Here is a 13,027-nt window from a genome sequence, read left to right as displayed (position 1 = left end):
TAAATTATATTAAAGTTCCCATCACACACACACACACACACACACACACACACAAACACCAATTAAATGAATGGGAACAAGTTCTGCCTAGTGCCCTCCCAGGCATCCTGTGCTCTTCTTGAGCTGCCTGGACACCTGGTGCCTGAGGCTGCCGTCTGTGGCCCTGCATCCTGCTCTGCCCTCCTTGAAGAGTGCCCCACACTCCACCCTATCAGAATCCACTCTTGCATACTCTGATCCTGAGAAGCATTCTATTAAGTTATTCCTGTTAACGTATAAATCACAAATGCATTGCCTGTCCTCTGTGTGCTTACACGTCTAATAAGATGCTTAAAGGGAAACACTTTACCCAATTTCTCTAATGGTAGAATTGTAAGTACAACAGTAAGTGAATTCCACCTTTTGGGTAAGGAGCTCCTTCTATATCCAGCTGATCCCTCCACACTGACCATTTCCTACTTCATTGGTTTCACAAGCTGACTTTGCCCCTAAGGTAAGGCTGAGATGGATCCTGCATCTTTAGGAATAGAGGTTAATTCTCATACAATTGTGGAAGGGCAAACTCCTTAACCTTCCAATTCACCTGGATCAGAACCAAGCTGGTCTGTGGAGGATGGGGCCCCTTTTTCATCCATTTCTGGTCATCCATTACTTAACAACGCTCATTATCTCCAGTGTCTGAACCAAAGTAGGAAAGAGTGGAAAAATCACTATCGAGACATTCTTAAAGACTTCTCTACAGAGGCCCAAAGCTTATATAGTCCAGTATCTTTGAGCACTTAATAATCAGTGTCTGTAAAACCTTCCTAAAAATAAAGGCTTCACAGAACTGACTTCTTACACCATTAACAAAGGCCTCTCTGATTTGGCTCCATCCAAGATAAGAGCCTCTCTGTAAAAGCAAAAGCATGTGTTAAGATAAAAAGTGAAGTGGATCCAATGGGACAGAAGACAGCCCTTCACAAGCAAGTATCTAAGAGGCCAAGAAATAAACAGGCAAGGGTGTCCCTCAGACATGGCCAATATCACAAGCTCAGACAGACAGGTTTCTAAACTGATACTTCTCTAAATTGGTTTTTCTAGAGCCTTCCTGATCATAAGAACCACCTAGAAGTTTGTTTAAAAGATACCGATTCCCAGGACCCACTCCAGACCTATGAAGCCAAAACCCCGGGTAGGGTCTGGTCACATATGTCTAGCTAGCACCTTAGCAGAGTGTCAGGCAAGTTTCAGAAATAAGGCTCCAAATGAAACAATAGGCAACCTTTTAAAAGCTTTGTAATCACATAACCTTGAAGTTATAGGGTATGTGGGAAAATGCAGGTTTAATGGAAGGAAGTTAGAGCCTTCCTAATCTAGTTAAACTTAAGGAATATAACCAACATGTAATGAGGAAATCATTTTAACTAACTTGGGGGGAGGGGGGGAAGCCTTCCCCTATACCTTTACCATATCTCAACTGGAAGAGCTCATAACCTCCCTGCCCTAAAGGATTAAGGGCATCCCTGCACAGTGGCTCCCAACAGCTATTAAAGGCCCAAATGGAAGTGCTAGGGCTGAGGGCTCGCAGTCTCATCCTGATAGAGGCCAGCCCTAAGTAGCAGGTGACCAACTTCAAGTCAGACCTCACAGGCCCTCCTGGCATGCACGGTTCAGCCCTGACAGGTCTCAGCCGCCAGCTGCCTATTCCATAGTCTCTTTCATGCTCCAGTTTAATGTGACGCCTTGCTATTCAAAGTGAGCTCCACGGGAGTAGCAGGGGAAGCAACACGGAGAGAGCTTGTTAGAGATGCAGAATCCTAGGCCCTACCCAGCCCTGCTGTATCAGAGTCTGTATTTTAACAGGATTCCAGCCAATTCTTGGGCACAGTCAAGCTTGAGAAGCCCTCCTGATGGGGTAGGGACTTCTACCCACAACTCTGGAACATCAGCCTCCCCACTCGGGCACCAGCCTCTCAGAGGCCTTCCTCCCTCACACTGTTCACTCAAGTCTTGTCAGTGCTGGTTTGTCTTGGGGCCAGATCACCATCAGCAGGACCCAATGAATAGCTGACAACCCAAAGCCCAGTTTTTAGGAAGTTAAAAGGAGGCAATAAGGGCCGGGCATGGTGGCTTACACCTGTAATCCCAGCATTTTGGGAGGCCGAGGCAGGTGGATCACGAGGTCAGGAGATCGAGACCATCCTGGCTAACATGGTGAAACCCCATCTCTACTAAAAATACAAAAAAATTAGCCAGGCATGGTGGCAGGCGCCTGTAGTCCCAGCTATTCGGGAGGCTGAGGCAGGAGAATGGTGTAACCAGAGAGGCGGGGCTTGCAGTGAGCCGAGATGGCACCACTGCACTCCAGCCTGGGTGACAGAGCGAGACACCGTCTCAAATAATAATAATAATAATAATAATAATAAATAATAATAAGTTAAAAAACATAAAAAAGGAGGCAGTAAGTTCTGATTGTGTCTCACATTCTCATCTGGCTCTAACATCTGCCTCCCTTCGAGGGCAGGACTACAGACCTCGTGATCGTAAATCAGCAGAGACAATCCAAAGTCAAACAATACCATGGAATGCTGGCTCTTTGGTTCCAGCACAATGTTAATGAGGTCGAGGTCACGGGTATGATTAGCTTCCTCTGTATCTTGGCACAGACTCCAACCCTCTGCCCTCCGGCCGCCTGCAAAGGCTGACGCACCCTTGGTTACTAAGAGGACTGGAGGAGAATGACAAGGGGAGGCTAACAGAGCAGCACCAGTTAATGACTCAAAGAACCTGAGTGGCTGACGGGCTGCATGTATCAAAGAATGACTTGTGGCCCAGAGGGAAGGCTGACAAGGCAGATGACCGGGTCAGAATTCAAAACTATCTGGACAGGCCAAACACGCCAGAACTGAGAAAGCTGAAATTTCACAAGAAGAAATGAAAGTCTCATGATCAAGATTTCAAAAATCAAATATACACATCCCAAACTAGAGGAAATCTAATTGGATGGCAGTTATTAAGTTTTTAAAATTTTTTAAAACATTCAAGTTTTGTTGACCAATATGGATATTAAGAAAGCCAGAAGCCTCTTAGGGCCAGAAGTCTAGTTTCCAGACCAAAAGGAGCAGTGGTTCTTGCCTAACATGGCTGGTCAGACTATCCTAAAAGGCCCCCCAGCCACCTGTCCACACAGGTGTATACACAAACTCTCACACCTTCCCACCACCACCACCATTTGGGTTCTTATTATTCAGTGTGGCCTCTTCACCCATACTGTCCCTGACTACAGCTCTTTTTGGCTTGGTAACATAGTGTAAACATTTCACACATCAGCTTAGTTCCCTCTCATGCTGCCCTTTCTTTACAATACACTTAAGCACAAGCTGGGAAAAACAAACAAACAAACAAACAAAATGCATAAATAGTCAAGACAACCTAAGCACACCCACTTACCAAAAGGATTCAGATCAAAAATGACTTACAGTCACCAGTTTAAGCCGGCACACTATGCTACGAATTACAGCATGAATCCATGCAGAGTCAGTAATTAAGTCGGTAATTATGAGTTTTCACTGCAGAAGAACCCTGAAAGGCCCACTGTAAGAAGGAGCAAATGAAAGAGTATCTGTTTAGACATACCTCTCTAGAATGTAGAATCATCTTCTAAGAACGGACAGTTGGCCATTTTAAAAAAAACAAATGTGATTTTAGATTGTTTTTAAAGTTGTGAGCCATGTTTTTCTTACGTGTCTATTTAATATACAAGTGTTAGTCATTTACAAATACAAAAACACTGCTTACTGGTAAGTTTGTAATTCCCAGACTATCCAGTCTGTTATTTTTAATTCAGAAAATGTGTTCTCTATGAGCAAGAGAAAGTTAATTTTTTAAGAAGTTATTTTGCCCTTAATAAGTGTGTGCCATGCACCACTTATCTGAAGATTGAATGAGGCTCCTGTGAATGCAATTACAGCCTTCCTTAAACAACTGGCTAAATGCCTTAAAACTAGAAAACATGTGAAATTCAGTCCAATTGCAGCCTGCCCCAGGAGAAAGGAAGCTTGAACTCCAGGTGCCCCGACAACACAGCACAGTGTGGAAAGAAAGAAAATGCTGAACAATAGAATCAGGAGAGGAAAAAGAGTCCCTCTTAATTTTCCGGGCATGTGGGGAGTTTGTTGCTAAAGAAATATTTAAGATCTCACTGCTGGTTAAGGTTCAACTGAACAGTGAAATAAAAAAAAAAAAAAATCAAACATGCCAGTACAGCACTTATTTAATTCAGTATTTCTTATCAATCAGGTTTATTTCAGTACTTCTTATCAATACAACAGAAACACCTCTCAAATCACACTTAAAATGTTTATGAAAACATACCAAACATACCCATTATAAGAGGTGGGGTCTTCCCTATCATTCAGAGGAAGCTGCCCCATTCTGGATTTGGGTCGCAACCCCCAGTCCTAGTTACATTCCTGCAGCCTTCCAGTATTTATAATTATATCAACAATGAGTAGGAATGTCAGTTCTGTTTAAAGACAGGAACTGCCTTACAAAGGATGCACCATGGATGTAAAGCGATGTATGATGTTGTGACCAAAACCACGGATCCAGTTTTGTACAAAAACCAAAATACTTCCCCAGCTCTTTAGTTCTCATTTCAAAAAGTAACATACTACTTGTAGAAAATCTGAGAAACAGAAAAATAAAGAAAAAAAATTAGTCACTCATAGCCCCATTAAGATAACCAGTTAAAATTTTAGTCTCTGTCCTTCCAACCCTGTTAAGCAGGCAAGGATGAGGTGAGGTGTTATTGCTGGTTACACAGACTAACAATGATTAATCATCCCCACTGGACTTACCCTAAATCCACAGCAGTAAGAGGAGTAACGGTTGTGCCTGCAATTCAACAAGCATTCACTGGGGCCTGCTTGGCACACTCTCATTTATGCCACAAATGAATGAAATGCAAATTAACACCAGTAGCCCTTGAGGGCCATTTGGTAACCTCAAAAAAGAAGGTAGATAAACCTCATCCCTGGTGGACATGAAAACAAGAGTTAGTTATCCTAGTACAGAGAGTAGGAGAGCCTGGCCACCCTCTCTAAGGCAGGGAAGGAAATGTTTCAGAGGAAGGGTGTGCAAAGCAGTTGGAGATGAAGACCTGGGAACCGCACACATGTGCAGCTGCCCATTAGCAATGCATGGGTTCCTGGGAATCTGTGTGCTTTTAGGACCAGAGAGATTCAGCCCACAAGGGAAATGTTCTTAGTCCCACAAACAGGGAGAGCTTTAAAACTGTCAGAACACCGTAGTTTCCATACATCAACCTGGGCTACTAATCATCCACCTATTACCCTTGTGCAGTCAAAGGCCAAACAACCTGGTTACGTCTAGTTGAACCATGCTCTGTGCTTAAGGCACAAGGAAAGAATTGTTTCTACTGCTGATGTCACCTCAGCGTTGAACATTGTTCATTATTAACCAGCTGAAATATTCTTCTTTCAAATACTATAACTGGGTGCAGGTTTCCTTGCTTATTTTTTTTTAAGGCGAAGAGTTGTGAAAGTTAGTTTGACTGAACTTCCGAAGTTCACCCCCAAGTAAATACCTTGGAAGCCTTAAATAAAGTTTGACAAAAATATTTGTAAAATAGTCTCCATAAAACCACTTAATCATTATAACGTGTTATTAAATCAAAGTCAGAACAAACCCAGAAGAAAAATCCAAATACACTGAGGTTCTCCTTTCTGGACCTGCCAACTGTCAAAATCAAAGTTGGGTGTTTCTCCTGATCTAGCTGATTAAAGTTTAGGAAAATGTGCAGATAACACACCTTTTTAACCGTATTCAATATTTTGTAGACATACACAAAACTAGTTTACATTCTCAGCAAGTGAAGTTCATTTTACATTTTCTTAAATATATTTATTGTATTTAAGAAAATGTACAGTATACACACACACACATATATGCTCAAGCTGCTATAATAAAATACCATAGATTGGGTAGCTTAAATGACAAACATTTATTTCTCACAGTTCTGAAGGCTGGGAAGTCCAAGATTAAGGTGCCAGGAGACTTGGTTCCTGATGAGGGCCCTCTTCCTGGCTTGCAGACAGACAGTCGCCTTTTTGCTGCATCCTCACACACTGGAGAGTGAGCTCTGGTCTCTCTTCCTTTTCTCATAATGACACTGATCTTATTATGGAGGTCCCACCCTCAGCATCTCATCTAAGCCTAATTACCTCCCAAAGGTCCTGCCTCCAAATACCATCACATAGGGGGTTAGGGCTTCAACATATACATGAATCTGGGGGACACAAATATTCAGTCCTTAACAGACACGTGTATGGTATCAATTTTATCAGTTACACATCCTAGCTATCAAACACATTCACAACCGTTCCAGGTACATCCCTCTTAACTAGCTCAGTTTAAAATAACAAGCAGAACTCACCAAGTCTGCAAAATAACATCAGTACAAGCCTGGTCATTTGAGGCTAAAGTCAAGGGATTGATGGACAATCAAGCCAGTCAGGCCTGGTAAAGGGATGAAAGAGAAAATTTCACTTACAAGGACACAAATTACTCTTGCACCTAGCATCAGTTAGTAAACCTCAACACGCCAAGCAAGAGAGGGAGGCCTCCCTACAAACACTTGCCACTACCGTAAAAAGAACTCCCTCTATCATCTCTAGCTCCAGACTTCGCCTCCTGCCTCTAAATCCAACTTTTTGCTGGACATCTCTTCTTGGAGGGCTTGTAGTTCAGTTTTGGATTGAACTGAACTCATTACTCCTTGCCATCTCTCTCCAAACTGAGGTTCCCACAACTGCTTACCTCAATGAAAGGTGCCATGACCCATAACAGTCAAAGTGCACTCCCTCTCCTAGATGAACAGGAAGTGGGGTCAATATCTGCAGGCCTCTCCTCTCTCCACCACCCAGTCCTGCCAGGATTTCTGCACTCTGGTACTAGCCTCCCAGCTCACCTTGTTCCCCGCCCTCCTTGTTACCTAGCCCACCTTATGGCCATGGAGCTCTTTCTGAAGTGCAATATGATCACAGCATTCACCTGCTACAAATGCTCCAACCTTCACACAGCTTTCGAGATGAAATACAGACTCCCTTAGCTCAGTGCTCAAGACCCCAAACCCTCAGGTACTTCCCAGCACAACCTTGACTCTAGTCCAACAACTACTGTCAGCGCCCCGGCTGCACTATACCTTTCCAAGCCTTCTAGACTCCAAACTTATGTGTTATCTTATCATGTATTATTGCAATTTTTAAAGTAATGAAAAAAAAAGAAAAAACAAAACCTTGAAGGTGCATGATGAACCAAGTATTCACTCTTTTCTTTCCTCTTTCAGCCACATCTTCTACACCAAAAGAGAATCAAGTATTTCAAATGCCAGCTAAGACTCTTCTCTGGACACAATCTGGCTTTTATAAGTCGATGGTCAGATCCTACCTTTGACTCCTTCTTTGCCTTTCTAAGACTGACATGTCTCACATGCAGGAAAAATTGCTGTTTTTTTTTAATAAAAAAGATTGTATTTACTTAGAAGCATTCATTATGTCAACAAAACAGCCACAACTTTTTTTTTTTTGCAATTACAGAAGTGTTCAGTTAGCAGAACATTCATATAAGCTGCATCAGAGACAACTGAAGATGAAAACACTACTAACCCCATATATTGACTAATTTGTGCTGTGCACCAACGACAGCCTGCTTTAAATTTACATGCCAGTTTACAAGCCCCATACTGTATCAGGAGAGGTTAGTGGCTATTGAAAATATCATCAGGGTCAGGCATGGTGGCTCACGCCTGTAATCTCAGCACTTTGGGAGGCCAAGGCAGGCAGATCCCTTGAGGTCAGGAGTTCGAGACCAGCCTGGCCAACATGGTGAAACCCCATCTCTACTAAAAATACAAAAAATTAGCCAGGTGTGGTGGTGTGCACCTGTAGTCCCAGCTACTCAGGAGGCTGAGATGGGAGAATCGCTTGAACCCAGGAGGACAAGGTTGCAGTGAGCTGAGATCGTGCCATTGTACTCCAGCCTGGGTGACAGAGAGAGACTTCATCTCAAAAGGAAAATAAAATAAAATACCACCAGCACAGGGTATCTAAAGATAACATTTGGTAGTGTGTTAACTATACAAAAAAGACAATGTACAATTTCAAAACAATTGTTACATAGTCTTCCATTTCAATTTCTTTAAAAGAAGTGAAATGCATACAGGGAGTTGAAACACTTTATAGATAAGAAAAAAAACTGTGCTAGAACCAACTTATTCATCATCATCTTCATCTTCCTCCTCTTCCTTCTTTTTCTTGCTTTTTTCAGCCTTGACAACTCGCTTTTTTGCTGCATCAGGCTTTCCTTTAGCTCACTATGCAGCAATATCCTTTTCATATTTTTCCTTCAGCTTCACAGCCTTTTCATAAGGCTGCTTATCATCTGCGGCAGTGCCCTTCCACATCTCTTCCAATTTCTTTACAACTCACCAATGGTAGGCCGGGATGCTCTCCTTTGATTTTTGGGCGACACTCAGAATAGAACAAGAAAAAGGCCAGAGGAGGCCTCTTGGGTACATTGGGATCCTCGAACTTCTTTTTTGTCTCCCATTTAGGAAGGATATAGGTTTTCATTTCTCTTTCATAATGGGTCTTGTCCATCTTTGACATGTCTTCAAATCTCCCTTTCTCTTTAGCAGACATGGTCTTGCACCTCTCTGAGCACTTCTTAGAAAACTCTGAGGAGCTGACTGAGCATCTGGGTGCTTCTTCTTGTGCTCCTCCCAACAAGTGTGGACAAAGAATGCATATCACATTTTACCTCTCAGCTTCCTTGGATCTCCTTTGCCCATGTTTAGTTCTTTTTTTCCTCAGTGAGCCACAGAGTCGCCCAGTGCCCGTCTGGCTCTCACTTGCCCCAGCGCTGTCTCTATGGTGCTCAGTACACTGCAAGCTGTTTGTTTTCATTGCATGCGAAATAATTTGATTCACTGGCCAGTAGTTGTGCTCAGCCACTAAAACTGAATACTTTCTAAAGTACAGAAACAAATAGGCCTCCCCTTCTTCCTTTGGAAGACCCACAGGACTAGCCATACCCTGCTACCACCCCCAGCCCCAGCCAGATCACTTCCCTCTGACCAGGCTGGAGAGTGGAAGGCAAGGACACCCAACATGCTGCGTTCCAGTACAGCTCTTCTGAGTCAAAAAGGGAGCTTCCAGGGTCTATGGAAGTCCTTTGAAAACAGAGGTGTATGGGTTTTTTTTTTTTCTTCTAATGTGTACTCTGTAAGAGGAGAGGCCTGCTCTTGGTACTTGCTGTGTTACCAGAGCCCAGAACAGAGCCTGGCCCAAGGGAGTGGCTCCCTAGGTATTTGCTGAATGACTGGATAAATGAAGGAACAAACAGGCACTCTCCCTAAGTTAGGAGAGTTCCTCTTCTCAAGAAGTACTACTGTGCTAAGAATGTCTTCGGTTCACTTTTCTCTTGGGCACAATCTTAGCAAAAACTGGGAAGTGCATCATTAACCCCAAGATAGACAGACAGATGCATATACACACACACACACACACACACACATTTTTTTTTGAGATAGCGTCTTGCTCTGTCACCCAGGCTGGAGTGCAATGGTGCCGTCTCAGATCGCTGTAACCTCCGCCACCCGGGTTCAAGCGGTTCTCCTGCCTCAGCCTCCAGAGCAGCTGGGACTACAGATGCATGCCACCACACCCGGCTAATTTTTGTCTTTTTAGTAGAGACAGGCTTTCGCTATGTTGGCCAGGCTGGTCTCGAACCCCTGACCTCGTGATCCACCCACCTCAGCCTCCCAAAGTGCTGGGATTACAGGTGTGAGCCACTGTGGGCCCAGCCCCCAAGGCATATATTAAAGCTTTTTGGAGTAAATTCTAGAGATCAGCTATTTGCTTCTTGTTTGTATCTAAGAGCAGTAAGCATCGGGTAAAATGTTGCTTTTAAGAGTCCCAAGAGAGGCACTTATCATGTTCATTACTATAGTTTTCTTTCTAACTAAAATAAAATTTGGATATTCACTTTGGTGGGACCTAATACCTGAAGCTGCCATTGCAACAGGACATGTAGCTTGGAATTGCAAGCCACATCTGGGTTCTACCTCTAGACCCAAATACTGCCTGCACTACAAACTCCCTGGAAATGTAGGCCCAGAAAAGGCTAATCAGAATGAGCCAAAAGGATGCAGCTTGCAAGTTCCAGAAAGATCAGTGTTTTTGAGTGTAGGCTGGCAGGGCATGGGTCCAGACTCAACTCAGAGCCACTCACTCTAAAACCAGGTATCTCTGCATTATAGCTGTTTAACAGGCACCACTTTTTCCTAGGGATTTGGAATACCTGATAATCATCAGTAACACTTTCTGAGCACTTAGCGTGAGGAACCATCCTAAGTCCTGCACAAAAGCAATCAGTTAATCTTCAAGGGGATTATCCGAGCTGAATTATTATCATCACCATTTTATAGACACAGAAACAGAGAAATTAAATAACATGCCCAAGGTTTAGGTACATCTGGGAGCCCAATAGCCCAAATTTGGGTCTCCTATATTTGGGTTTACCACTTCATCAATTCTTTGCGGTAAAGAAGTTGAGAAGCTGTATATAGTGTTCATTAAAAATAAATATGTAGTTTTTATATATTGTTTTTCTATCATCTCCTACTATGGACTTTTCCTCCCTGCCCAAACACTGGGTGCCATCAACACCGAGCCCATGCATACGGTGAACAGCATACATTACTTCTTCCAGAAGGCACTGCTTTGTTCTCATCTACAAAAATCCTTCTTCCTTCCTATAGACAAATGACTGGTTCACGTATCATGACTCAATTTATATTCAACAATGTTCATTTGCAGTGTAATTATTCTTCCTAATTAGGCTGCTCTGAAGACAAATGACTGCCCCTCCCCATCCCCCTCTCCTACAACACACAATGTCTTTTTCCTGATATAAAATGTTTGCTGCACCCTTTGCAAACCACAAGAAGCCACAGTCTGCTCTCCATGGGACCACTTAGAGAAAAATACTATTATAAGATAGTGTTTTATCTGATATTACTTCAAAATCAGAATCAGATTTCTAACAGATCAATAAGCTTATCACAGTATGACAGCAAAAAGAAATGAGACTCTTGGATTTTATTTCTCTTTCCTATCTTAAAAACATTTCCTCTTCCCGCGAACATGTGTTCTCTATCTCTTAAATTTAAAAAGGAGTAGTTTCTAAAACAGAACCAGTAGGAAAGAATCAGGAATACCAGCAAAAGTCAACATCAAAGAAGTTAGTATCTGATCCTCTCTTAAACCTGGCAGGAGTGGAGCTCTCTGGCCAAGGGGTAAGGCAAAAGCAATGTGCAGGTTATAAATGTCCCTTCAAGCTCAGTTACTCCGGTTTACCTCTCTGGGGTGAGCCTCTAACAGCTCTGGCTCGCCCGAATCTTTCCTCCCTCGGCTCCAGCACACACTTTCCATAGCGGCCGCGTTGCGATTTCAAAGAGTTCTCCTTTCCACGTAGGTCACCCACCGATGGTAACCTACATGCACAAACACACTCGCTCAATCACAGCAGAGAAAATGGGACATACAGGAAATGGCCCGGGTGGAGGCGAGGACAGGGGGTGGGGATAGGACTTTGTCTTTACTCTGGTGTTGCTCCCATTGAAACAAGCACATGGACTTTCATGGAACTCATGACCATCCTGAAATAACAGAAAAGTCGAACGGGATTGAAGAAAATCCTTTGCTTTTCTAAGTTCGAAGAACACTGGGCCGCTGAATGGAAGGGAAAAGAAAAAAAAAAAACAAAAAACTGTGTGCCTAAAAACATCCAGAAACACACGCAGAGTCTCCCCAGTCCTTTGCCCATCCCGTGGGCTCAAGCCGCCCATCCCAGATGCGGTCTTCCCCACTCCACGCCCACCTCTTCCAGCCCGCACCCCAAATCACTGAGCTGCCCACAAAAATGCAGTCCAGATTTGAGAAGCAGCTGACGTCTGTGGCCAGAGTGACCCACACGCCACGGACCAGGGACAGCAGGGGCGACCACGGGGCGGCCCCCAGGGAGCGGTGCCAGGCGCGCTGGAACCCGGCGCCCAGCTGCGCCTGGGACCCACGCGCCGCCGTCCGAAGCCCGCCAGCGACGCCCAGAGAGCAGGGCTCGCGCCGGCTTCCCGAGGAGACGCTGTTCCCGGCACAACTTTTTTCCACTTCTGCGGCCGCCGGCGGCGCTGAGAAGCAGCTGTTCCCTTCCCATTCCCAGCACCCAACGCCCATCCCGCAGCACCTCCGACCGCTCCGCGCGGTCTCCCAGGGCGCCGAAGCGAAGTTCCCGCGCCAGCCGCGGCTCAAGCAGCCAGGGCTCGGCCGGCAACGGCTCCCCATGCGCCCGCGCGGGGCGCCCACCTGGCCGGGCCCACCGGCTCTCCCCTCCCGCAGCGCGCGCGGGCCCGACGCCTGCCACTCACCCGGCCCCAGCTCGGCGTCTCCGGCTCCGAGCCCGCAGCCTTCCCCAAGTCAGGGCTTTCAGTGACGCCTCCTCGCAGCCACCTCGCTCTTGCCCCCGCTGGCCGCGCCTGGAAGAAGGAGGCGGGAGGAGAGCGGGAGGAGGCGGCGGGAGCGGGGGGCGACGCAAGGGAGGGGAGAGGGTCCGCGGCGCGGGGGAGGAGGCGGCGAGGCGAGAGAGCGCCAAGCTCGGCGGCCGCCCGGGCTAGCACTCGGGGAGAGGGAGGAGGAGGAGGGGCGGGGGCAGCGAGAGAAAGAGGCGGCCGAGCCGCCCTGCCCAGGCCCCGGCCCCGCGCCGCTGCCCAGTCACCATCGCCGCCTCCGTCCCGCGAGCGAGCCGGGCGTCCGGGGGAGGGGTCGGGCTCGGGGCTCCCGGCGCGGCGCGCGGGGCGGGACGGGGGCGGCGGGCGGGCGGACCAGGCCCGGCCTCCGGAGGGGAGTGTCCTGCGGATCCGGGAGGGAGTCGGCGACAGGGGATCCCCGAGAGGGGGTGTGGGGGC

At 45.9% G+C, this 13,027-nt stretch overlaps 1 protein-coding gene across 1 annotated transcript in view; it reads right to left on the bottom strand.

Moving 5' to 3' along the window:
- The window catches only part of LHFPL2 (LHFPL tetraspan subfamily member 2), a 161,804-nt gene extending 149,387 nt beyond the window's left edge, over nt 1–12,417 (bottom strand). The window contains exon 1 of the mRNA XM_054684279.2: nt 11,424–12,417. The gene's annotated coding sequence lies outside the window, so the exon portion shown is untranslated. The remainder of the gene's footprint in view (nt 1–11,423) is intronic.
- Between the last annotated feature and the right edge of the window lie 610 nt (nt 12,418–13,027).

The sequence above is a fragment of the Pan troglodytes genome, chromosome 4, assembly GCF_028858775.2.
Source record: "Pan troglodytes isolate AG18354 chromosome 4, NHGRI_mPanTro3-v2.0_pri, whole genome shotgun sequence".
Lineage (NCBI taxonomy): Eukaryota > Metazoa > Chordata > Mammalia > Primates > Hominidae > Pan > Pan troglodytes.
The sequence above is the reverse complement of the archived record's forward strand: the minus strand, read 5'-3'. Positions and strand labels throughout refer to the sequence as shown.